The sequence below is a fragment of the Panthera onca genome, chromosome B3 (assembly GCF_046562875.1).
Source record: "Panthera onca isolate mPanOnc1 chromosome B3, mPanOnc1 haplotype 2, whole genome shotgun sequence".
Lineage (NCBI taxonomy): Eukaryota > Metazoa > Chordata > Mammalia > Carnivora > Felidae > Panthera > Panthera onca.
Window position 1 is genome coordinate 30,094,849 of NC_138344.1, and position 27,395 is coordinate 30,122,243.

Below are 27,395 nucleotides of genomic sequence, written 5' to 3' on the forward strand. Positions count from 1 at the left end.
GGTGGCTTAGTCAGTTAAGCATACGACTTTGGCTCAGGTCATGATCTCAGGGTTCATGAGCTCAAGCCCAGCATCAGGCTCTGTGCTGACAGCTCAGGGCCTGGAGCCTGCTTCGGATTCTGTGTCTCCCTCTCTCTCTGCCCCTCCCCCGCTTGTGCTTGCTCGCTCTATCTCAAAAATAAATAAACATTAAACAAATTTTTTTAGTAAAAAAATAAAATGAAGAAAAATAAAAAATAAAAAGACCATCCCATAATATTGAGAGAATTTTTACATAATCAAAAATTCATTTTCCTAATTTGTGAAATTTATGAGGTATGATAAATCATTTCCTTGGGTCAGGTTCTGATTTAAAATTTGTAACGGACTCTGAATTGTAAAATAAATAAACATTCCTACAGTTGATACAAGATCATTAATAACAATACTGAGGAAAAGTGAAATCAATGGTTAAACACTGGGTAAAAAAAAATAATTGCTTGAGAACTTCAGAAGTTTTAAAAGGTGTTAAGTATTAAAATTTATTTTAGAATGGTTCAACTTCCATTTCTGACCATGAGGGATTAAGCAGTCTAGAATAATCCCCCAATGCAATCAACTAGAACACGGTAAAATATAGGAAAGGACTATTTTCAGATACAGGCAGTGCAGGATTGTTATCCTTGAAAAAAGAGAAGCAAACAAGGCAAGCCCTACCATCACCCAAGGCTCTCAGCCAAGAAGCAATTTACCACTCCTGAGCAGCAGGGAGGAGGAACCCAGACAGAACCTGGCAATCTTGGTGACTTGAGATAGAGAAAAAAGTACAAGGAGGCCAAGGTGGCTAGAATTTATGGGGCAGAGTTCCAGAGAAGAAAGAGTTCCAGTAATTTAAATGAGAGTTCCCTAGAGTATTTAGCTAAATAAAAACCTGTGGATGAGAAGGGTAAAATTTCTTTAGACCAGCCAACAAGAATTTCTAAGGAAAGAAAGTTACCAGGGAGTAGTAAGACAAAGCCTTCTCAGAGCTGAAAGAGGGTCAAGATTTCAACAAGTTCCCTCATTGAATATACAAGGCAGTTGTGACCCCAGAAAGGCCACACCACAGATGGAGGGGGACAGTAGCTCTAGAATAAAAGCTACTATAATCCCACCTGAAAGAAGCTTGAAAGCCTAGAAAACAATCAAACTAATATGTGATTTATAATGCCTGTCAGGAAAGAGTCCAATACTCTTTAAATGAATGCCACAAAATCATGAACACAACATGTAAAATTTGCAAATATTTGTCATTCAATTAAAAATTAGTGGACAAAGGGGACACCTGGGTGGCTCAGTAGGTCAAGCGTCCAACTCTTGATCTCAGTTCAGATCTTGATTTCAGAGTCGTGAGTTCAAGCCCTGCACTGGGCTCTGTGCTGGGCGTGAAGCCTACTTTAAACTAAACTAACTAAAATAAAGCAAAATAAAAACTACTGGCCCAAGAAGCTGGAAAATGTGACACATAAACCAGAAAAATAGCAGTAAACAGAAAAAGACCTAGAAATAACAAGCATGATGTAATTCATGGAGCAAAGGCATTGAAAGGACTATTACAAGTATGCTTCATATTCAAGAATGAAAACAGGAACATGGTGAAGAGAGAAATACCCAAAATGAAAATTTCACTGAATGAGACAAGCAACAGTACATGCATTGCTGAAAAAAAGATTAGTGAACTTCAAGACACATTGGGGTGCCTGGCTGGCTCAGCTGGTAGAGCATATGACTTTTGATCTTGGGGTCATTGAGTTTGAGCCCCTCATTGGGTAGAGATGTTACTTTAAAAAAAAAATTTTTTTAAGTGAAGGTCAGAAAGAAAAAATGACCACAAGGCAATGAAAAAAGGTCTTACGTTATATGAGAAGTGATATAATTGATAACAGAGTGTAGTAACCTAAAGAGGCATCGTATAAATCCTAGAGCACAACTAAGAAAAAATAATAAAAAGGTAAAACAAACAATAAGCCAGTAGGGGAATAAGCCAACGGGGAAGATTAAATGGAAAAGTATAATTAATTTAAAGGAAGGGTTAATAGAAAACAAACAGCAAGATGATAGATTTAAATCCAACAACATTAATAAATATGTTACATGTTAATTCTCTATATATTCCAATTAAAAACCAGATAAAAAAGCAAGATCAATATATATTGCATATATTGATATGCTATCAGAATCCCACACTAAAATAAGGAAATAGATTAAAAGCATGGAAGAAGATATACCATGTAAACCAAAATCTTAAGAAAGCTGGAATAGCCATATTCATATCAGACAATACAAAAGCCAAAACAAAGAATATTATCAAAGATAATGAGGAACATTTCACAATAATCAAGGGTAAACTTCATTTAGAAGATAAAATAATTCTACGGGGGCGCCTGGGTGGCTCAGTTGGTTAAGCGTCTGGCTCTTGATTTCAACTCAGGTCATGATCCCAGGGTTGCGAGGTGGAGCCAGGTGTGGAGCATTGTGTTAGGCTCTGTGCTGAGTGGATTAAGATTCTCTTTGTCTCTCTCTCTCTCTCTCTCTCTCTCTCTCTCTCTCTCTGCCCCTCCTCCCTCAAAATTAAAAAAGAGGGAAGCCTGGGTGGCTCATGAGGTTGGTTGTGTCTGACTTCAGCTCAGTCATGATCTCACAGTTCATGAGTTCAAGCCCCACATCAGGCTCTATGCTGACAGCTCATTCTGTGCCTCTCACTCCTTCTCACTCTCTGCCCGCCCCCCACTAGCATCTCTGTCTCAAAAACAAACTTACAGAAAAAATTCAAAAAGAAAAGGTGGTAGGGGGAGTGGTGCCTGGGTGGCTCAATGGATTGAGCATCCAGCTCTTGATTTGGGCTCAGGTCATGATCTCACCATTTGTGGGATCGAGCCTAGCTGGCAGCACAGAGCCTGCCTGGGATTCTCTCTCCTGCCTGGGATTCTCTCTCCCTCTCTCTCTGCCCCTCCCTTGTTCGCTTGCGTGCTCTTTCTCTCCTCTTTCTCTCTCTCTCTCTCTCTCTCTCTCTCTCTCTCTCTCTCTCTCACACACACACACACACACACAGACATTTTTTTTTAGTTAGAAGATAGAATAATTCTAAATATATATGTATAGGCTATCAGAACTACAAAATACATGAAGCAAAAACTGACAGAACTAAGCAGAGAAAAAAGTATACAAATACAGTAGGAGACATCAACATTTCTCTCAGTAACTGGAAGAATAGGTACAGTTGAAGTTCAGCAATGATAAAGATTTGAACAGTACTCTCAATTGAATTGATATTTATAGAACACTCCAACCTACAAGAGCAAAATATAAGTTTTCATACTGCCTATGAAACATTTAGGAAGACAGACCACCTGCTGAGCCAAGAATAAGTCTTAACAATTAAAAGAATCAAAACTAGGGGCATCTGGGTGGCTCAGTTAGTTGAGTGTCCGACTTCAGCTCAGGTCATGATCTTGCAGTCAATGAGTTTGAGCCCTGCATCGGGCTCCTAGCTAACAGTTCAGAGAGCCTGGAGCCTGCTTCAGATTCTGTGTTTCCCTCTCTCTCTGCTCCTCTCCCACTCACACTCTGTCTCTCAAAAATGAATAAATGTTAAAAAAAAATTTTTAAATAAATACATAAATAAAAGAATCAAAACTATACACAGCCCATTCCCTTATCACAGTGGAACTAAATTAGAAATCAGTAACAGTAAGATATCTGGAAAATTTTCAAGCATTTACAAATTAAACAACCTACTTCAAAAATAACTCAAGGACCAAAGAAGAAATCACAAAGGAAATCAGAAAATATCTTGAGATGAATGAACATGAAAACCCAACCTATCAAAATTCTGAGATGCAGATAAAAAGGTGCTTTGAGGAAATCTATAGTTTTCTATGCTTATATTTGGGGGTGGGAAGGGGAGGCCTAAAACCAATGACCTAAGCTTCCACCATAAAAAGCTACAAAAAAATGGAACAAATTAAACCAAAATAAGTAGACACTAACAGAGAACAGAAATCAATAACATAGAAAACTGAAAACAGAGAAAGTTGAATGAAACCAAAAACAGGTTCTGTGGGGGGAAAAAAAAAAATCAACGAAACTGACAGACCTCTAGCTACACTGAGTGAGCAAATACAGAAATCATCAATATCAGGAATGAAAGGGGAAACATTACTTAAGAGTCTACAGACACTGACGAAACAAGAGACTATTATGAATGATCTCATGCCAATAAATTTGACAACTAAGATGAAATGGACAAATTTTTTAAAAGACAGATTACCAATACTGACTCAGGAAGTAACAGATAACCTAAATAGCCCTACATCTATTCAAGAAATTAAATACGTACTTTAAAAATGTTCCCACAAAGAAAACTCCAGTTGTCAAATGGTTCACTGGTGAATTCCATCAAACATATAAAGACAGAAGTAATACCAATCCTACATAAATTCTTCTAGAAAGTAGAGGAGGGAACATTTTCAAACTGATTTTATATGGCCAGCAAGCATTAGATTGATTCCCAAACCAGAAAAAGTCATTATGAGAAAAGTATACATCAATATCTCTCTCAAACATAGATGCAAAAATCTTTAACAAAATAGCAAGTCAAATTCAGCAATACATAAGAAAGAATGCAAGGTTGATTTTACATTTTTAAAAAATCAATGTTATTAATCATTTAACAGAATAAAGGAGAAAAACAATATGATCATTTCAATAAACACAGAAAAATATTTAACAAATTTCCACACTTACTCATAACAAAATTTCAGACAACTCAGAATAGTCTAGAACTACCTTAATTTGATAAAGGGCATCTGTAAAATACTGACATAATAATAAATAATAAACATTGTGTTCGACATTACATTGCAGTTCATAGCTAGTGTAATGAGGCAAAAAAAAAGAAATGAAAAGCATAAAGATGGGGAAGGAAGAAGTTAAGATATCTTTATAAGAGACATGATTATACAGAAAATCCTAAGGAATCTAGAAAAAAAATACAAAAACTATTAAGTGATTAGGAAGACTGTAGAATACAAGGTATATGGGTGTGTGTGTGTATAATATACTCATTATATTTTTATATCTATCAAAAAACAACTAGAAAGTTTTAAACATTTAAATACCATTTATAATAGCAATCGAAAACATGGAACACCTGGGTTTATCCCTAACAAAATATGTACAAGACCTGTAAAATGAAAGCTACAAAACACTGCCAGGACCAACTAAACTGAAATAAATGAAGAGATATACCATATTTATGGATTGGAAGATTCAGTATTATTAATAAGACTATTCTTCCCAAATTCATCTATACATTCAATTCAATTAAAATCAAAATCTCAGAGGTTTTTTGTAGAAATGTACAAACTAATTATAAAATGTGTATGAAGATCCAAATGAACAGGATGATCAAAATAATTTTGAAAATTAAGAACAAAGTAGGAATACTTAAAATACCTGATTTCTAGAATTTTTTCTCTTTTTTTTAAAGTTTACTTGAGAGAGAAAGCACGTGCAAGCGGGGGAGGGGCAGACAGAGAGGATGAGGCTCTGCAGAGACAGAAGGGGAGAGAGAATCCCAAGCAGGCTCCATGCTGCTAGCACAGAGCTGGTTGCAGGGCTCAATCTCACAAACCTCAAGACCATGATCTAAGCCAAAATTGAGTCGGATGCTTAACCAACTGAGCCACACAAGCACCCCTGATTTATAGAATTATTATTATTAAGCACAGCAATCAAGACAGTTTGGTAATAGCCCGAGGATAAACATATAGAAAAATGGAATAGAATACAAAACCCAAAAATAGACCTATAAATCAACTAATTCCTAAAGGTGCCAAGGTAATTCAATTGTTAGGAAGTTCAACAATTGGATATTCATATGGAATGAAAATGAATTTTGTCTTTACTTCACATATTTTGTATATGTACAAAAACTAACTCAAACATACCATAAACCTAAGAGAAAATGTAAAATCTTAAAACTTCAAAAAGAAAACACAGGAAGACATTTTATGGACCTTAGTCGCCTGATAAACTGTACTTTATCAAAATTAAAAACTTCTGCTATTTTAAAAACATCATTATAAAAACTAAGTGGTCACTATGCACATAAAACAATTAAAACCACAGTAAGAACTTAATACTCATTGAAGAACTAAAATTTGAAAGACTAACAATTCTAAATATTGGTAAGGATATAGAGCTAATATTGATGCACCATCCAATACAGTAACCACTAGGCACATATAGCCATTTAAATCTGACTTGATAACTGCAATAAAAATTCAGTCCCTCAGATGCACTAGCCATATTTTACCTGCTCAACAGCCACAAGTGGCTAGTGACTAAGGCATGGGAGAGTGCAGATACAGAATAGTTTCATTATTGCAGAAATGACTACAGGATGAATTAATGCAGAACATACGAAATGCTCACGTCATTGCTAGTAGGAATGTAAAATTTTGCCAGCAAGTTTAGCAGCCTCTTTGAAAGTCAAACAACTTACCATATAACCCAACAATTCGACCCTGCACTTATACTCTTACTTTGCAATAATGAGAAAACACCCTTTCACCCAGTCAGGACAATATCAAAAGAGGCCTGCTAAAACAGATGATTAAAATAAAATGCAAAGTCTCATGATATCATGCCCAAAATGTCCAGGATTTAACTGAAAACCACTTCTCATACCAAGATTCAGGAAAACCTCAACTTGAATGAGAAAAGACAATTAACTGATGCCAATACCAAAATGACACAGATTTAAGAATTATTTCACAAGGATTTTAAAGCAGTAATGATAAAAATGCTTCAATGAGTACTTACTAACACACTGGAAACAAATGGAAAACAGAAAATCTAAAAAATAGTTTCAGCAAAGAAATAAAAGATACAAAGAATGAAATCTCAGAACTGAAATTATAACAACTGAAATAAAAAAGCCAATGGATGGGCTCAACAGCAGAATGGAGGAGAGGGAAAAAAAAGAATCAGTGAACTAAAAGATAAAATAAGAAAAGTTACCAAATCTGAACAACATAAAGGAAATATACTGAATACAAATGAACAGAGAGCCTCAGGTATCTATGAAACTATAACAAAAGTTCTAACATTCATGTCTTCAGTCTTGGAAGTTGAAGAGAAATAGAGCAGGGCTGAAAAAGTATTTGAAAACAATATGGTTGAAAAGTTCTCATATTTGGGAATCTCAAACAGTGTAAACCCAAAGAAATTCACACCAAGAGAGAGCATAGACAAACGTATGAAAACTAAAGACAATGAAAAAATTCTTGAAAGTAGCATGAAAGAAACCTTTACCTTGATCTATATAGGAGAAAAACAATTAGAATGTCAGTGTATTTCTCATCAAAACCCATAGAGGTCAAAAGGAACTGGTACAATATTTTTCAAATGCTGAAAGAAAAAGAACTGTCAACATAGAATTCTTCAACCAGCAAAAATATCCTTGAGGAATGAAGAGAATATACAATGTAGTATCTACAGCAACCATTAAAAAGTCATACAAACACTACAGTAAATTAACATGGAATTCTAAACAGTATTCAAATAACCTACAAGAAAGTAGGAAAAAAAGAAATAAAAAACAGAGGGAACAAACAGAAAACAAAAAATAAAATGGCCCACTTATGTCCTATCATATCAATAATTACCTTTATTTGCAAGAGCCCCAAACTGGAAACTAAAATGTCCTATATAAGTGAGTAGTTAAACATATTATAGTACATCCATACCATGGAATACTATACCAGTAATAAAACAGAATGAATGAACTACTGACATACACTACAACATGGATAAATCATTATGCTGAGTGAAAAAAGACCCATGATTCTATTTATATAACATTCTATATTCTATTTGTATGACATTCTCAAAATGATAAAATTGGAAAGACGGAGAATGGACTAGTGGTTGCCAGGGGTGGGGGATGAGGGATGGTAGAGAGTAGGGTGTGTGCGTGTGTGAGGGATTATAAAGGGGTTCAAGGAGGGAAATCTTTGTGGTGAGATTGCAGTCTTGATTACATGAATCCACACTTGATAAAAATGCCAAATAACCATATACTAACTTTATACCAATATGTACCTCTTAGTTTTTACATTAATCTATAGTTATATAAGATCTAACTAATAGGGGAAACTGGGTAGATGGTACACAGAACCTCTCTGTGCTATCTTTGCAACTTCCTGTGAACCTATAATTATTTCAAAGTAAAAAGTGAATTAACTTTGTGAATTATTTTAAGAGTTCACTATCAGCATTTCTATGATACACACAAGTAAATTTGCTCCCTTTTCTCAAAAACCCCCCAAAATGATCACAGCAGCTTTATTTATAATAGCTAAAAACTGCAAACAATTCAGTGTTCATTAACAGTGAGTGACAATAAAAAGAAGAATGAAGCATTCATATACACAACATGGATGAATCTCAAAAATATTAAACTGAAAGAAACCACACACAAGACTTCACAGTTCCATTTATATGACATTCTAGAATAGGCAAAACTAAAGTGATTAGTACAGATTAACGGTTGTTAGGAGCTGGATGTAGGGAGAGGTTCTGAACAAACAGGGGCAATTTAAAACAGTTTTCCAGGGTGATAGGACTGACTGTACCCTACCTGTAGTGAGAGCTACACGAATCTGCACGTGTTAAAGCTCACAGAACAAGTAAAAAAGTCAATTTTACCATATGTAAAAGTTTTTAAATTAACAGCAACAATAATAACCATCATTTCCCATTACAATTTTTGAAATTCCATGGTCAATTATTTGATAGTTTAAAAACAATATTCTAGTTCTACTACTGGCACTGCTTAGTTGATGCTGAGTAATTTAACCTCGTACTCTTAGTTTCTCTTTATAATATGAAAGGAAATAATTAAATGCTCTTCAAAGCTTCTTCCTATTCTAAAACCTATTCCTATTCTGGGCTTCTGTTACATATTTATTGTCTCAAAATTAACAAGGAACACAAAATATTTCTGTACAGTCAAGTGGATTCTAAATTCTTGCTTCCAACAGTATGGGCTGGCTTTCAATAGTCTCTGCTATTGGTTTTATGTGATGTTTTTATGGGGCTCTGAACATTTGACCTTACTTATTAGTTTTGATTAGATGATATTTAGATAACAGCACTCTCCCCTATTTGAAATAACCAGGCCTCAGCCTGTAAGGATTATATAAGATTTCTATTCCCTTTATAACATCAGACATTCTCTACATTTTTCTATTAAAAAGTCTGTGAACCAGCATTCATGCTACCAAAATGATGCCTGTTATTTTTAATTTTATAAAACATGTGGTATTGGGATTACTGAAGAATAAAAAGTAAGCCAGTTTTCAAGGCTTCACACATTATGATAAAGTACTTTCTTTTTAACCCTATATGGAAAATCTAGAGTTCCCCAAATCTTCTGCAATCTTTCACATGTCCTATAGAAGACCTGCAAACTAGCAACATTTCAGACTACACTATCTTTTACTGAAATGTTGTTTATCTATAAGGATGAGCAAAGCCAGCAATAGAGTTCATACAATTTTAATTTCAAACTCAGTGTTCACAGAAAACTCTGGTTGCAATTAACAGCCTTTGGTTTAAATTTTCTTCAGTGATGGCTTCTCTTAAAAAAAGACCAGAGAACAAATGATTATCCATTTTAACAATACTCTCAATTTCATACAGCAGAATAATTTTTGAATACTTATGAAAATCATCCAATCTTCTCACTTTGAGAAATGAAAAAAATGTGGCACATATATATGCCAACAAATATTCAATTAACTATACTGGTGTAATACTGTTTTTTTTTTTCCTGATAAAAATTCAAATTTCTAGGTAATGACAGATGGACTGATTTTACAAATGTAGGCCAACAGATTCAGTAACTCCCCTTTATCACCTATATTTCTGGTTTAAGAAACTATGAATCAATTCATTTAATTCTTTAAAATATAAATGATATAAAATTACAATACATTTGGAAAAGGAAAACTAATCAATATTTTCTTATAACTCCACTGCCATGTTAAACTTTGAGAAAGCTGCAAGTCAAATAAATTTCTTACATTTCCTTGGTGTTTAGATCACATATGCACACACACTCACATACATACACACACAAATCAACATCTTTGTATTTTCCTCACTGCTGCCCTGAGATTTACTAAACATGACATTAAAAAGCATCTGAGGGGCTCCTGGGTGGCTCAGTCGGTTAAATACCTGACTCTTGATTTCAGTTCAGGTCATCATCTCACAGTTCGTGAATTCAAACTCCATGTCGGACTCTGAACTGACAGTGAGGAGCCTATTGGGATTCTCTCTCTCTCTCTCTCTCTCTCTCTCTCTCTCTCTCTTTCTCAATCTCTCACTCTCTCTCCCTCTCCCTTTCTCTCTAACTCTCCCTCTGTCTCTGCCCCTCCCTCGCTCTAGCTATCACTCTCTCTCTCAAAATAAATAAATAAACTTAAAAAATACACTTAAAAAAAGCATCTGAAAGTTCCTCATATTTCCATACATCTATTAAGAACTGATCTTATATTAGAAAGCACCCTGGCACAGCAACTAAATTCCATAGAAAACTCAAATCTATATTAATATTAAATAAAAGCCATGGCAAAACACTTTTATTTAGTGGTATTAGATTTGTCAATAAGACTGAAAAAAAAAAAAAGTATTTCAACTATCTCTTTACAGAAATAATTAGCTTAAAAATCAAAAGGCTTGGAGCACATGGGTGGCTCACTCATTTAAATATCCCACTTCGGGGGCGCCTGGGTGGCTCAGTCGGTTAAGCGGCGGACTTCGGCTCAGGTCATGATCTCACGGTCAGTGAGTTTGAGCCCTGCGTCGGGCTCTGTGCTGACAGCTCAGAGCCTGGAGCCTGTTTCAGATTCTGTGTCTGCCTCTCTCTCTCTCTGACCCTCCCCCGTTCATGCTCTGTCTCTGTCTCAAAAATAAATAAACATTAAAAAAAAAATAAAAAAAAATAATAAATATCCCACTTCAGCTCAGGTCATGATTGCTCAGTGCGTGGGTTTGAGCCCCACAATGGGGTCTGTGCTGACAGCTCAGAGCCTAGAGTCTGCTTTGGATTCTGTATCTCCCTCTCTCTCTCTCTCTCTCTGCCCCTCCCTTGCTCACACTCTGTCAAAAATAAACAAGCATTGAAAAAAAAAAACAACAGAAGACTTAATCTATTAAAACCATGCCTTTAGAATCCCATGGACCATATGTGTATAAAGGGAATGTTTTAATATGAATGTGACACCAGCCTGGGAGCCTGGCTCTTTAGCTCTAATGCCAAACAAGGGAAACACAAATCAGGAAAAAACTCAGTCACCTTTAAAAATTCTAAGCCCTCAGTTAAATATCATAACTTTATTACGACCATTAAATCACAGCTGGTCAATGAGAAACTAATTGTAGTCCTTAGTATAGTCTGGGCAAGTAAAACACAGTCATATTATATTAGGCACAATTTAATGAAAGTGTTTATGTCAGGTGTTGGAAGTTTCCAGGAGACTAGCTCCTGACTTACCATAAAACAATTAAGTATACATTACTGTAAAGTGACCTTTTTGGTTTTTCCTTTAAAGAATCTTAAAGCAACAACTGAAAAAAAGCCCTTGCACACGTTTTGAGATCAGACACAAAACTGAAAATTAAACACCAGACTATTCAAGTCGTCCACAAATGCCATTTCTCTGAATTCCATGGGTCTGCAATGGAGTGCAAATGGGAGTGGGCTGTAAGGCAGAACTTGGTAGGACAGGGCATGTGGAAAGAATATCAGCAGCTAGGCAAGAGAATCTTTAAAAGGACTCTCAGGGGAAAAAAAGATCTCAAGAACATTCTTCCTCTCTAATTTAAGCCAAATCTTACACTGTTACTTTCAAATTTTATAATACACTTACTCCATCCTTTATGGTTGTCCTTTTTGATTAGAACCATATGAGAGATCCTGCTCCAATTTATAAGTTCTATAGAACATAGTTTATAATTAAAAACAAATTTAGTATAGAATGAAAAATAGAAATTGTTAGTGATCAAATTTTCATATCCACAGAGAAAGCACCACAATACCATGCAATCTACAAATGGGCTCCTTTTAAAGGAAGAACAAATTGGTGAACAAAACTGTAAAAGAAAAACTAACATCCATATACTAGTTTTAAGACAATTTTCTTTCCAATTAAAAAAATATATATATTGTTTATAGAAAGTTACAAAGGTAAGCAGCATTATCTACAATAACCAAATTATGGAAATAGCCCAAGTGTCCACTGACTGATAAATGGATAAAGAAGATGTGGTATGTATATTTACAATGGAATATTACCCAGCCATAAAAAATAATGAAATCTTGCCATTTGTAACAACATGGATGGACCTAGAGAGTATTATGCTAAGTTAAATAAGTCAGAAAAAAACAAATACAATATGATTTCTTCACATGTGGAAGTTAAGAAACAAAACAAAAGAACAAAGGGGGGAAAAGTGAGAGAGAGAGAGAGAGAGAGAGAGAGAGAGAGAGGCAAACCAAGAAAAAGACACTTACAGAGAACAAACTGATGGTTACCAGAGGGGAGGTAGGTTAAATAGATTTTATAGATTAAGGAGTGCACTTGTGATGAGCACCAGGTGTTGTTTATGGAAAGGTTGAATCATTAAATTGTACACCTGAAATTAACTAATCGGAATTTAAATAAAAACTTTAAATAAATAAAAAGAAGGAAGGGGAAGAAAAGGATAAGAAGGAACCAAGGTAGAGCAATTTGTTGTTTGGCACAGCCAGGTCAATAGCCTAGAAACAGGTAACATTTTGAAAGGATACCTCCACACTACAGAGCAGAAACAGGAAGAAAAGAAAAGAAAAAAAAAAAAACCAAAAACCCACATCACTAAAGGCAATGAAATAAATAACTGTGTATAAAGCTTAGTTTCCCACACTTACTTGTTCATTTGTTTTTTGCGGATACCCTTTTGAATGAACTGTTTTAAGTTCCTCTAGCTCACCTACAATATTTTTGAAAGTATGTTATTACAAAGTACAGTTTCTATTTGAGTTATTTTGTTAAGGATAAAGCAACTCAAATACTACACTACTGATAAACACAAGAATACTAAAAGTCAATTATGCTTACTCCTAATCCAGGAATAAATGAAAACTAAGATTAACTCAGCTCATAGACCTTAGTTTTTGCCACCTCTTTCCTTCTTTATTTCTGCTATTTATACTGATGAGTTCATTACCACTTTCATACTTGGAAATGTTTGCTTTTCCTGCTTGGACTTGCTTTACAAATCACTGAGTTGTCACTTTTTCACACAACAGGATTTCATCACAGAGTATAATTAATCCCACTAAAGCAAACATGGTAAACTTTAGGCCCAGCTAAGGGACCATGGATGAATTAATCTCTACAATAATGATGATACAATTTAATACACAAGATTTTGGTGAGGCTCATAGATACAAGGCCCAGCTAAGGGACCATGGATGAATTAATCTCTACGATAATGATGATACAATTTAATACACAAGATTTTGGTGAGGCTCATAGATACAACGCCCAGCTAAGGGACCATGGACGAATTAATCTCTACAATAATGATGATACAATTTAATACACAAGATTTTGGTGAGGTTAATGTATGTGAAAGAGCTCTAAATGTTTAAAGTGTCACACAGAGGTGAGGGTCTCCATTTCTTCATCTGTCATATGGGAGGATTCCAGTAGCTGACCACTAAAGACTTCCTTCCACCTCTAAAATTTCTTTAATATTTACATTTGAAAGACATAAAAACTCTACTTACTGGTAGGATAACATTACAGTTATAAGAGACTTAGGGAAATCAACTCAAACTTCTCATCTCATAAAAGGTGTCCAAAGGTAGGCCAGGGAACCTGCTGACTGGAAAAGTCAGTAGGAAACTTGGGGCAGGCAAGACCTGACTACAGCAAAATCTCTTCCGGCATGTGATGCTGTTCGCCATTCTGTGAGCTTAAAAGCTTTCTTCACCATAGCTTAAACAATTACCTTTCAAACTGGTGACAATGAAAAGCTCTTTAAAAATATGTAAATATTATTTTGGAAAAATGACCTAACTTCTAGTAGTTCAATTAAGAATGATACTAAGAGCGACAAGATGGTGGAGCAGCATGGAGACCCTCAGCTTGTCTCATCCCTGAAATGCAGCTATATCAGCACCAAACCATTTTGCACATTTAGGAAATTGATCAGAGGATTAACACAACAATCTGCATAACTTTAGCCACAGAACTCAGCAGGTATGCAGTTCTGCACAGGTGAACTGGGGGAGAGAAAAGCCGTGGAGGGTAGGGAGCTGTTTTTGTGGAGGACAGAGAAAGGGGGAGAGTGCAAAAAAAAAAAAAAAAAAAAAAAAAAACACTCCCCCGAAAGTTTCTGGAGAGAAAGACAAAGAGTGAAAACACTCACAGGAGACTGAACAAGAAATCTGTTCCCCAAAACCACTGACGGAAAGGAGAGGGTTTCAATACCACCAGGATTCTATAAACTGTGGAATGCAGACTCTGAAGTTGCAAAGCTTGGTGCCTAGCTGTGCTCTGGTGAGGAAATAGGGTGAAGTCCCAGAAGCTGGCAACGTGGTCTGAGGGGTCCATGTGCCACACAGGGAGAAGCAGTTCCCCTGCTAGGAGAGCATTTGGTAGAGGCTACATGACCTCCCCACAGGCAATGGTTCCAGTGGACCCTAGAGAGCAGCCACATTTGCTGGTATTGGGACAAAGATGCCAGAGTGCAGTGAAACGTGGCACTGGCTGTGTTGTGATTTGCCATCATCTCTGAACCTCTGCCACTGTGTGATGGCAGGAACGATTTGTGAGGCAAGCTGGCAGGGCCCATTGTTCGGTGAGACCCTCCCACAGAGAGTCTGCACAGATCCAAGCCACAGGGGTCTCTGAAGTGTGGGGTTTTAAACACAGCCCCAACTGAGATAAAACTCTGGCCAGGTGGATGGCTTGGACACGAACAGGGTAAGAGGCTGGGAGTGGATGGAAACCTGAGATAAAGGACAGGTGCCAGAGGCTAGGGAGATGGGTGAAGCCGTTTCCACCTCTCCCCAGCAGGCGCAGGCACACCACACTGACCCACCCCAGTGAGCTAAGCAGTGCCACCTATTGGAGAGCAGAGGCATTACAACAAGCCCCACCCAACTGCCCCCTCTGAGCACTTCCCCTAGAAAACCAGCACAAGTCCCTCTACCTGCTTAGTGTACAGACTATAGAGTGCTTCATAGTTTGAGTTCTAGGGGAAATGGGATGTAGTAACTTCGTTCGCTTTTCATTCTGTTTGCTGGTTCATTTATTCATTTTTTATACTTCTGTTTTTGTTTAAATTTTTTTGTTTTTGTTTTTGTTGTTTTCCTTCTTTTTTCGGATGCAGAAAGAAAAAAATTATTTTTATTTTCTTTTTTTAAATTTTTTAAACATTTTTTTACTTTATTTTTTAAAATTGTTTATTCTTTCATTTTATTTCATTTTATCCTATTTTATTCTATACATTTTAAAATTGTTAAATGTTTTCTTAATTTTTTGTCTTTTCTTTCTTTTCTTTCCCTTTTTTCTCTATTCTATCAAGCTTCTTTCAACAAGCAGACCAAAATACACCTAGGATCTAGCTTCCTGTTTTGAATTTTTGTTTTGCTTTAAATTTTTTTAATTTTAATTTTATTTTTTTCTTCCTCCAAAATGACAAAACAAAGGAATTCACCCCAAAAGAACAGGAAGAAATCACTGCCAGGGGCTTAATCAACACAGATATAAGCAAGATGTCTGAACTGGAATTTAGAACCACAATAATAAGAATACTAGCTGGGGTTGAAAAAAACATAGAATCCTTTTCTGTGGAGATAAAAGAAGTAAAGTCAAGTTAGGATGGAATTAAAAATGTTATAACCAAGATCAAATGGATGCCTGGACAGCAAGGATGGATGAATAAGAGCAGTGAATCAGCAATATAGAAGACAAAATTATGGAGAATAATGAAGTAGAAAAAAAAGGGAAACAAACGCAAAAGAGCACGTAACAAGACTGAGAGGACACAGTGACTTACTAAAAAGGAATAATCTCTGAATCACAGGAGTCCTAGAAGATGAAGAGAGAGAAAAAGGGGCAGAAGGTTTATAGCAGAAAATTTTCCTAATCTGGGGAAGGACACAGACATCAAAATCCATGAAGCACAGAGAACTCCCATTAGATTCAAGAAAAACCAACCATCACCAAAACATATCATAGTCAAATTCACAAAATACACACACACAGAAAGGATTATGAAAGCAGCAAGGGGAAAAAAAAAGTCCTTAACGGATCAGAGAAGCCAGATCAGGTTTGCAGCAAACCCATCCACAGACACTTGGCAGGTCAGAAAGTAGTAACAGGATATATTCAAAGTTCTGAATCAGAAAAAGATGCAGCCAAGAATTCTTTATCCAGCAACGCTGTCATTCAAAATAGAAGTAGAGATAATGAGTTATCCAGACAAACAAAAACTAAAGGAGTTTGTAACCACTAAACCAGCCCTGCAAGAAATGTTAAGGGGGATCATTTGATGGGAGAAAAGACAAAAGCAAACAAACAAACAAACAAGCAAAAAAACACCAAAAGCAACAAAGACTAGAAACAACCAAAGAACATCACCAGAAATACCAACTCTATAGGCAACACAATAGGACTAAATTCATATCTTTTAGTACTCACTCTAAATGTCAATGTACTAAACACTCCAATCAAAAGACAAATGGAAATGGTATCAGCATGGATAAGAAAACAAGACCCAACTACACGCTGCTTACAAGAGACCTATTTTAGACCTAAAGACATCTGCAAATTGAAAGTAAGGGGATAGAAAACCATCTATCAAGCTAGTGGTCATCAAAAGAAAGCTAGAGTAGCCATACTTACATCAGACAAACTAGATTTTAAAATAAAGACTGTAACAAGGGATGAAGAAGGGCATCATATCATAATTAAGGGTTATATCCACCGAGAAGATCTAACAATTAAAAATATTTATGCTCCCAACGTGACACATCCAAATATGTAAATCAATCATGAAAATAAAGAAACTCACTGATAATAATACCATAATAGTAGGGGACTCAACACCCCACTTAGAGCAATGGACAGATCATCTAGGCAGAAAATCAATAAGGAAACAATGCTTTGAATGACACGCTGGACCATATGGACTTAACAGATATATTCAGAACATTTCACCCTAAAGGAGCAGAATACACATTCTGCTTGAGTGCACATGGAACATTCTCCAAAACAGATCATATACTGGGACACAAATCAGCCCTCAACAAGTACAAAAAGACAGAAAACATACCTTGCATATTTTTGGACCACAACACTATGGAATGAAATCAACCACAAGAAAAAATTTGGAAAGATCATGAACACTTGGAGATTAAAGATAACTACTAAAGAATGACCGGGTAAACCAAGAAATTAAAGAGGAAATTAAAAAGTACATGGAAGCCAATGAAAAAGGAAACATGACAATCCATAACCTCCGGGATGCAGCAAAGAGGGTCATAAGAGGGAGGTATATAACAATTTAGGCCTTCCTAAAGAAGGAAGAAAGGTCTCAAATACACAGCCTAACCTTACAGCTAAAAGAGGTAGAAAAAGAACAGCAAATAAAGCCCAAAACCAGCAGAAGAAGGGAAATAATAAAGATGAGAGCAGAAATCAATGATATGGAAATAAAAAAAAAAAAAAAAAAAGGTAGAACAGATCAATGAAACCAGGAGCTGGTTCTTTGAAAGAATTAACAAAACTGATAAACCCCTAGCTAGACTGATAAAAAAGAAAAAGGAAAGGACCCATAATAAATAAAATCATGAATGAAAGAGGAGAGATCACAACCAACACTGCAGAAATACAAACAATATTAAGAGAATAATATGAGCAATTATATGCCAATAAAACGGGCAGTCTGGAAGAAATGAACAAATTCCTAGAAAAATATAAACTACCAAAACAGAAACAGGAAGATATAGAAAATTGGAACAGGCACATAACCAGTAAAATCAAATCAGGAATCAAAAATCTCCCAACAAACAAGAGTCCAGGGCCAGACGGCTTTCCAGGGGAATTCTACCAAACATTTAAAGAAGAGTTAACACCTGTTCTTTTAAAGCTGTTCCAAAAAATACAAATGGAAGGAAAACTTCCAGCCTCATTCCACGAGGCCAGCATTACCTTGATTCCAAAACCAGACAAAGACCCCACTAAAAAGGAGAGCTACAAATTTCCCTGATGAACATGGATGCAAAAATTCTCAACAAGATACAAGAAAACCAGACCCAACAATACATTAAAAGAAGTACTGACCACAATCAAGTAGGATTTATTCCTGGGATGACAGCTGATACAATATCCACAAAACAATCAATGTGATACATCACATTAATAAATGAAAGGATAAGAACCACATGATCCTCTCAATAGATGCTAAAAAGCATTTGACAAAATATAGCATCCTTTCTTGATTAAAAAAAAAAAAAACAAAAAAAAAAACCCTGAAGAAAGTAGGGACAGAAGGATCATACCTCAAGGTCATAAAACCACATATGAAAGACCCACAGCTAATATCATTCTCAATGCAGAAAAACTGAGAGCTTCTCCCTGAAGGTCAGAAACATGACAAGACTATACACTCTCACCACTGTTATTCAACATAGTGTTGGAAGTCCTCACCTCAGCAACCAGACAACACAAAGAAATAAAAGGCATCCAAAATGGCAAGGAGGAAGTCAAACTTTCACTCTTTGCAGATGACATGATCCTCTATGTGGAAAACTCAAAAGACTCCACCAAAAAACTGCTAGAAATGATACATGAATTCAGCAAAGTCACAAGATATAAAATGAATGTATAGAAATCGGTTGCATTTCTATATACCAATAACGAAGCAGCAGAAAGAGAAATCATGGAAGCTATCCCATTTACAATTGCACCAAAAACCATAAACCTATCCAAAGAGGTGAAAAATCTATACACTAAAAACTATAGAAAGCTTATGAAAGAAATTGAAGACACAAAGAAATGGAAAAAAAATTCCATGCTCATGGATTGGAAGAACAAATACTGCTAAAATGTTGATACTACCCAAAGCAATCTACATATTCAATGTAATCCCTATCAAAATAACACCAACAGTCTTCACAGAGCTAGAACAAACAATCCTAAAATTTGTTTGGAACCACAAAAGACCCTGAATAGCCAAAGAAATCTGGAAAAAGAAAACCAAAGCTGGAGGCATCACAATTCTAGACTTCAAGCTGTATTTCAAAGCTGGAATCATCAAGACAGTATGGTACTGGCACAAAAATGGACACAAAGATCAATGGAACAGAATAGAGTACCTAGAAATGAACCCACAAACATATGGCCAACTAATCTTTGACAAAGCAGGAAAGAATATCCTATGGAAAAAAGGCAGTCTCTTCAGCAAGTGGTGTGGGGAAAACTGGACAGCGACATGCAGAAGAATGAACTTGGACCACTTTCTTACACCATATATAAAAATAAACTCAAAATGGATGAAAGACCTAAATGTAAGACAGGAAACCATCAAAATCTTAGAGAAGAAAACAGGCAAAAACTACTTTGACCTCGGCCGCTCCAACTTCTTAGTTGACATATCTCCAGAGGCAAGGGAAGCAAAAGCAAAAGTGAACTATTGGGACTTCATCAAGAAAAAAAAGCTTCTGCACAGCAAAGGAAACAATTCGCAAAACTAAAAGGCAAGTGACAGAATGGGAGAACATATTTGCAAATGACATATCAGATAAAGGGTTAATATCCAAAATCTATGAAGAACTTATCAAACCCAACAGCCAAAAAACAAATAATCCAGTGTAGACATGGGCAAAAGATATGAATAGACACTTTTCCAAAGAAGACATCATCAGGTAGCTAACAGATAAATGAAAAGATGCTCAACATCACTCGTCATCAAGGAAATACAAATCAAAACCACAATGAGGTACCACCTCACACCTGTCAGAATGGCTAAAATCAACTCAGGCAATAAGAGATGTTGGCGAGGATGTGGAGAAAGGGGAACCCTTTTGCACTGGTGGTGGGAATGCAAACTGGTGCAGCCACTCTGGAAAACATACACAGGTTCCCCAAAAAATTAAAAATAGAACTACCCTACGACCCAGCAATTGCACTACTAGGTATTTATCCAAGGGATAAAGGTGTGCTGTTTCAAAGGGACACATGCACCCCAATGTTACAGCAGCACTATTGACAACAGCCAAAGTATGGGAAGAGCCCAATGTCCACTGAGTGATGGATGGATAAAGATGTGGTATATATATACAATGGGATATTACTCAGCGATCAAAAAGAATGAAATCTTGCAATTTGTCACAACTTGGATAGAACCAGAGTGCATTATGGTAAGTGAAATAAGTGAGAGAAAGACAAATATGATTTCACTCATATGTGGAATTTAAGACACAAAACAGATGAATATACAGGAAGGGAAGCAAAAATAAAAAAATAAAAAAAAAAACAAAACAGGGAGACAAACCGTAAGAGACTCTTACAAAGAACAAACTGAAGTTTGCTGGAGGGGTGTTGGGTGGGGAGGATGGGCTAAATGGGCAAGGGGCATTGAGGAGGACACTTGTTGGGATGAGTACTAGGTGTTATATGTAAGTGATGAATCACTAAATTCTATTCCTGAAATCATTATTACACTAAAAAAAAAAAAAAATGATACAAACAGCAAAAGGGGCTCCAGATTTAACTGTACAGCTATTCATTTGGCTTGTGTGATATTCAATTTAAAGTCAACAGGCGGGTGACTGGGTGGTGCAGTTGGTTAAATGTCCGACTCTGATTTTGGCTCAAGTCATGATCTCATAGTCCATGAGTTCAAGACCTGTGTTGGGCTCTGCACTGACCATGAGGACTCTGTTTGGGATTCTCTCTGCCCCTTCCTCTCTCTCTGGCCCTTTCCTGCACGCTCTCTCTCTCTCTCTCTCTCTCTCAAAATAAACTTAAAAAAAAAGTCTTTATAAAAAAAATAAAGTCAATAGGCATGATACAAACCCTATCTAAACTTTCCAAATGAAAGGGTTTCAATTCTGATTTCGTTACTTAACTAGATATGTGATCTTGGGCAATTTATTTATTTCTCTGATCCTCAGTCTCATCTTTAAAATAGGAATAATACCAAGTGAATACTGTGAATTAAAGGAGCTAGCTCATGTAAAGGCCCTTTGACGGTCTGGCATATACTGAGTTCCCTTCTCTAATCTCTTTAACTTCTGGGAAATAAAGAATGCTTTTTTTCTCCTTTTACTTTATCAGAAAAATTCGTGAAATTAAATGCATGGGGTCCTGGTCCTCAAATTCATTTATCAGCAGTTGTGCAACAACTAAACTGAAATAAAATGAGGGGCATTGTGACCTAATGGAAGGCAAATGAGGTTTTGAGTCAACAAATCTGAATTTGAATCCCAGCCTATCTAACAGCTTTAGACCTTGAGCAATTTACCAAACCTCTCAAAGCTTCTCATCTGAAAATGAGACTATTATCTAGCAATTTAGCATTCTGTCTTTCCTAGTCACAGAAACATGGCAAATACTTTGAAAGGGGCATGTCTTTGTCATCTTTGTCTCTTCCATACCAAGGCAAGTTTCAAAATTATAAGATTTGATGCTGGAATAAGACAAGACATTGATAAAAAGAGATTTAACACTGCAATAAATGTGTTACATCATGAAAAGAAAACGTACAAACCCAGTTTAACTGGTTCCAACTCTAGGCATTATGTCATTGCTTCCTTTTCTTTCCTTAGGAGTGGACCTCAAATATTCTTTTCCTACAGGAAGATGGAAAGTGGGAAATACATATTAGTGAAGGTTATCTGAGTCATACTTTAAAACTGAGCATTCTTTAACATACCTTTAGGCAGAGTCAAACTGTTACACATTCTATTTAGTGGACTTGTTTTTAAGTGATGACATAACTAAGAGGTATTTTAGTTTAGAAAGTACTATTGTTTAAGTAGCCAGAAAAGTAAGCTTACCACAAAAAATTACTTTCAATGAACAACAATACCTTTGTTAAAGATAACTACACAGGATAGGATTGCATGAAGTACTGTAGTTCATTACATTATGCAAAAATATTTCTACAACTAAGTTCTTAATCTTCTGGGTAAAGGGTAAGCGGTGAGATATATAAAACTATGAGACTCTAGTGAAAGCTATGAACTGCATCTCCTGAAAAAGGCACATACATGAATCATATTTTACATATAATTTCAGTCGAGTCATTAAACCCAGTCATCTATCCTGAGAATCTCTAAAACCTGTTAGTAGACTCCAAGGAACCAGTTTTTGAGTTTTCAAAATAATGGATTTACAAGATTTTAGAACCTGAAGCAACTTGGCAACCATGTAATCCAAACTGCTAATAGAAAAATAAAGAAATACTGGCCCAGAAAGATGAAAAGAATTAAGTAAAGCCTTAGTCTACTCAGGAACAGAGGTGTCCAATTATTATGCTAATGTACATAAGACTGACCATGCAAAATTTAGTATATAGCAGTGCCTTTGGGTTAGAATAATTCTCACAATGGAACCCAAAGAGGAGACTTCCATATGGTCTTTTGGCCCAAACATTACTGATAGTTAAGAGAGTGAATTTTGGAGTTCTATATAAATGTGAAAAAGTTGATCAAGTCACTTAATCTGTCTCAAAAATAAATAAAAACATTAAGAAAAAAAAATTTTTTTTTTTAAATAATAAATTTCCTGGCGCGCCTGGGTGGCTTAGTCGGTTAAGCATCCGACTCTTGATTTCAGCTCAGGTCATGATCTTGGGATCATGAGATCAAGTCCCAAGCCTAGGATTCCCTCTCTCTCTCTCTCTTTCTCTCTCTCTCTCTCTCTCTCCACCTCCCACTTGTGCTTTCTCTAAAAAAAAAACATAAAAAAAAAAATAATAAAATAAATAAATAAATAAAATTCTTGTCTGCAACAACATGGATGGATCTAGAGTATAAAGCTAAGTGAAATAAGTCACTCAGAGCCAAATGTCATATGATTTCACTCATGTGAAATTTATGAAATAAAACAAGCAAATGGAAAAAGAGACAATCCAAGAAACAGACTCTTAACTAGAGAACAGATGGTTACCCTAAGGGGAGGTGGGTAGGGGGGAATGGGTAAAATTCGTGATGGGGATTAAGGGTACATTTATCATGATGAGCACTGAGTAATGCACAGAATTGTTAAATCACTACAATGCATACCTGAAACTAATATAACACTGTATGCTAATTGTACTGCAATTAGAATGTTTAAAAAATATTACTTAAAAAGTATTTCTTGTCAAGTCATGAAATTAGATATAATATGAAATAAATCTCTAAGTAAATGAGATGCTTTCCAGTTCAACAAAATAAGTGGCAAACATTTACTGAGTATCTTCTACATAATATACTATTCAAGGTGTTACTGAGGATATAGAAAAGATCAAATTGTCCTTCTTTAAGAGAAATTATGGAAAGATAGAGCTTTTCCTTCTCATTTCCATCTTGGGTTCCATTTTTTTTCCTTCTTTCCTTGGGTTCAGCTTTTTTGCCCACATTCTCAGAGTTCCCAGCAGGACTAGGAGGACCCTGCACATAACTCCTAATTTTGATCTTTCACCTGAGCCTCAGACCCCCATGTCCTGTTGGGTTTTTTGGATGTTTCCACCTGAATATACCATAGGTAAAAACTCAGCATGTTCAAAACTGAGCTTTTCATCTCTTCCTAAAATTGATCCCTTCTTTAAATTCCCTGTTCTGGTTAACAGCACCATAGCCACTTAGACACATGAAAAGTCCAGCAATAATTACATTTCACCAATCACCTTCAAGTCTCATTGATTCTTACTCTAAATGCTTTCTAAGACTACTTTCTCAACTCCATCCCAATCAATAGTACCCAAATCCAGGTCACTATCTCTCAATATAACCAATTCGGTTATCTAACCAGTCCACTTTTATCCTACTTCAGAGTCAATTATTATACTGCTGCCAAAATGATCCCTCTAAAATGAAAATCCTGCCACATCATTCACCATCATATGTCAGACCTTTCAAAGACTATTATCCATAGAATGAAGTTAAAGTTCACCCACAGAATAAATGGACAGTGTGGCATGTGAAGTACTCAATGACCTCGCTCATGCCTATCTCCTCAGCTTTACTTCCTATCTCCCACTTCATCACACCACAGCCACACTGAATCTCATGTGTTCTCACGCTGGTCTTTTGCCAATATATCCTCACAACCTTTGCACGCATAGGCAATTCCTACTTGTTCTTAAGATTCAGGTCCAGGATCACTTCCTCTGAGAAGCCTGTTCAGAGCATGCTTCCCTACCCGCCAAGCTCACACATCACCACAACAAGCAAGCGGGAGATATTTGTTACACTGAACAAAAATGAAACTAAGCAAACTAATGACACAGCAGCAAGTAAGTTATAAACATAAAGCCGGCACGAAGGGAAACTAGATGGATTTCAGTGTTTCTTTGGAGAAAAAAGGTCTTGATCTGAGGAGTAATTGTTCAGAGTGTTGAAGAGAAGAAATGAAAGTATTTGAGTAAAAATAGAGATGGAAATGAACACATTTAGAAGTGAAATGTGTATAGTAAGGCTGGAGGGATAGTAAACACCAAATATAAACTCGTGAATGTTACCATCCTTTAAAAAAAAAAGGTTTAGGGACCACAGCTGATAAATCACCAGACTTTTGAAACAATTTTCTCTGAAACTATACAGTATAGTTGCCATTTACAGATACTACTTTACACTTGCATTAGAGAGACATTAGTTTAGATATTTTCATTTTTTAGTTAATGCCCTGTAATCTTACAGGTTTAAGAAAATACTCATGCTTAATTAGCATGTACTGAAGAACTTTATATAAAATCCTGAAATTATAATCTTTATATTGCATGACAGTTTGCTGAAATTGGATAAGCTCACATAGACTCAGGTAGGTCAAGAGCTAGTCGACCTTATTAAATAATCTTTATTATTAGAACATTAGATTATTCCAAGTCAGCAGAAGAAACTGAAAAATATAGTGAGCTTAATGTTCATTTCACAGAGGAATTCAACTGTAAATGTTTTGTTCTCTGAATGCAGGATAATTAAAGAATATCAATCTTGGGGCGCCTGGGTGGCGCAGTCGGTTAAGCGTCCGACTTCAGCCAGGTCACGATCTCGCGGTCCGTGAGTTCGAGCCCCGCGTCAGGCTCTGGGCTGATGGCTCGGAGCCTGGAGCCTGTTTCCGATTCTGTGTCTCCCTCTCTCTCTGCCCCTCCCCCGTTCATGCTCTGTCTCTCTCTGTCCCAAAAATAAATTAAAAACGTTGAAAAAAAAAAAAAATTAAAGAATATCAATCTTGAAACTTAAATACACTAGTCATAGTGCAGACGAAGAACAAATCTATGAGGTATTCCCATACGAAAAGTGAAGATTAAGGTCACCTACCAAGAATAAGAAGAGGGAAAAATAATTGTCATCCCTGAACTACACTTAATGACAAAATCTACTGCTTACAGTGAAGATAGAGAACACTCACTCTGATACGTTAGCTAGAAGACCACACAATTAGTCAGAAGAAGATCAAGTTAGAAGCATAAGCAGCACAAGTAAATCAGTCAACCCAAACTGAATCATCTCTAAATGGAGTTCTGTATCATTTTTATTTTATATATTTAACTACATAGCTGCATAAGATAATAACAACCCAAGGCATATCTTCTTTATCAAAAAGAAAGATGATTAGGAAACAGATACCTGCTGACAAAGCACAGAAGTACTTGGAGTGTTAAAAGTCATTTGCATGGAGTTGTATGTCTTCTTGTCCTTGACTCTATAAACGCCAATTCCTTGCTTTCAGGTTTGCAGACAGTAAAAAGTGAGATACAAAGCTGAATATTAATTCTCAAGATAACACTGATGTTATGTCAGAAGATATGGGTAATTCTCACTCTCACATAATACCTGTCATTTTAAAATGCCCCTACTGAAATGAACCAACATTCGTGAATGCAAGGCTAAAAAACCCTTTTGAATGTTGTATTCAAGCAAACTGACAGATACAACGCACAAACACTCGTCTTCGATTATGAAATCCCCTCACACATAAACATCATTGTAAAATAAATTTCTGTCAGAGAAGAGGGACTGAAAATGTTGCAAGCTTGCTAAAGAGAGTAACACCAAGCTATAAAAGAAGCTGGCAGCCCGAGAATATGATGTTGACAACCACGTATGCTCAAGTGTGCTGCAGATGATCATTTAGATGCTGTCAGCCAATGTCAGCTGAATTTCTTCAATACTCCATTTTATGAAAAACCCCGCTGGCTTAGGGAAGGAATATAGACTCATCTATCTGATCTAAAACAGCAAACTGTTTTTGTCTGGTATGTATTTATTTTTCAACAAGAAGAGAGAGTTCTATATTTCTTGTGATCATAATCTTACCCATACATTGGGGCTAATGTCTGTACTGTACAAATGTAAAAATTATTCATTAAAAAAATAGCAGATTTTATATACATACACAGCCAATTCTCAATATTTGTGAGAATTTGTAGTAGTTATGTTCTATAGTTCCCACAAACAATGAATCAGTGAATACTGTGCTTCTATTGCTTCCAGAAAATGAAAATACAGGGTTAAGTTCTTATAAGCCTCTGATTACATTTTCACCGACCGATCATTACACAAAGTTTGTTTTATGTGTATTTCTGTGTAAAAAACATCTTATTTAATATATATTGTTGATTCATTAAAATTGAACTCAACAGCATAATTCATGACTGAACAAAGTTTATCTAACACACATATAGTCTCCATAGGGCATATCACAACCCTGTTGTATTTAGTAACACTACACATCACTTCAGCACATTTGGAGGACAGAATAATCACCCCAAAAAGGCACAAAAATTATGAAAAATGTGGCACTAAGGAGACTGCAAAAAGAACACGAGATTACAGTATGAGAGTTAAAACAAGAAGGCAAATGTCACCTTGTTCAACCTCAGCTAAAAATGTACACAGCAGGCAACTCATTTTTTTTTAAGTCATCTCTGTACCTAACGTGGGGCTTGAACAGGATCAAGTATCCACACACTCCACTGACTGAGCCAGCCAGGTGCCCCCAGGTAATTCACTTTTTCACCGCTCTTGAGTATATCTACAAATGACTGTGAAAGCACCATAATTATTGATTTGGGGGTTGCAAATAAACTTT

At 36.0% G+C, this 27,395-nt stretch overlaps 1 protein-coding gene across 10 annotated transcripts in view; it reads right to left on the minus strand.

Annotated features, from left to right (window-relative positions):
- Positions 1-27,395, minus strand: part of PEAK1 (pseudopodium enriched atypical kinase 1) — a 313,202-nt gene that overhangs the window by 167,570 nt on the left and 118,237 nt on the right. For 7 of the 10 annotated variants that reach the window (XR_013556374.2, XM_060617964.3, XM_060617962.3 and 4 more), the window contains one exon: positions 21,865-21,946. The exons of 1 other annotated variant lie outside the window; for it this stretch is intronic. The gene's annotated coding sequence lies outside the window, so the exon portion shown is untranslated. Of the gene's footprint in view, positions 1-21,860; positions 21,947-27,395 lie in introns of all 10 variants that reach the window. 2 more of the 10 variants (XM_060617973.3, XM_060617970.3) reach the window with 1 other exon arrangement.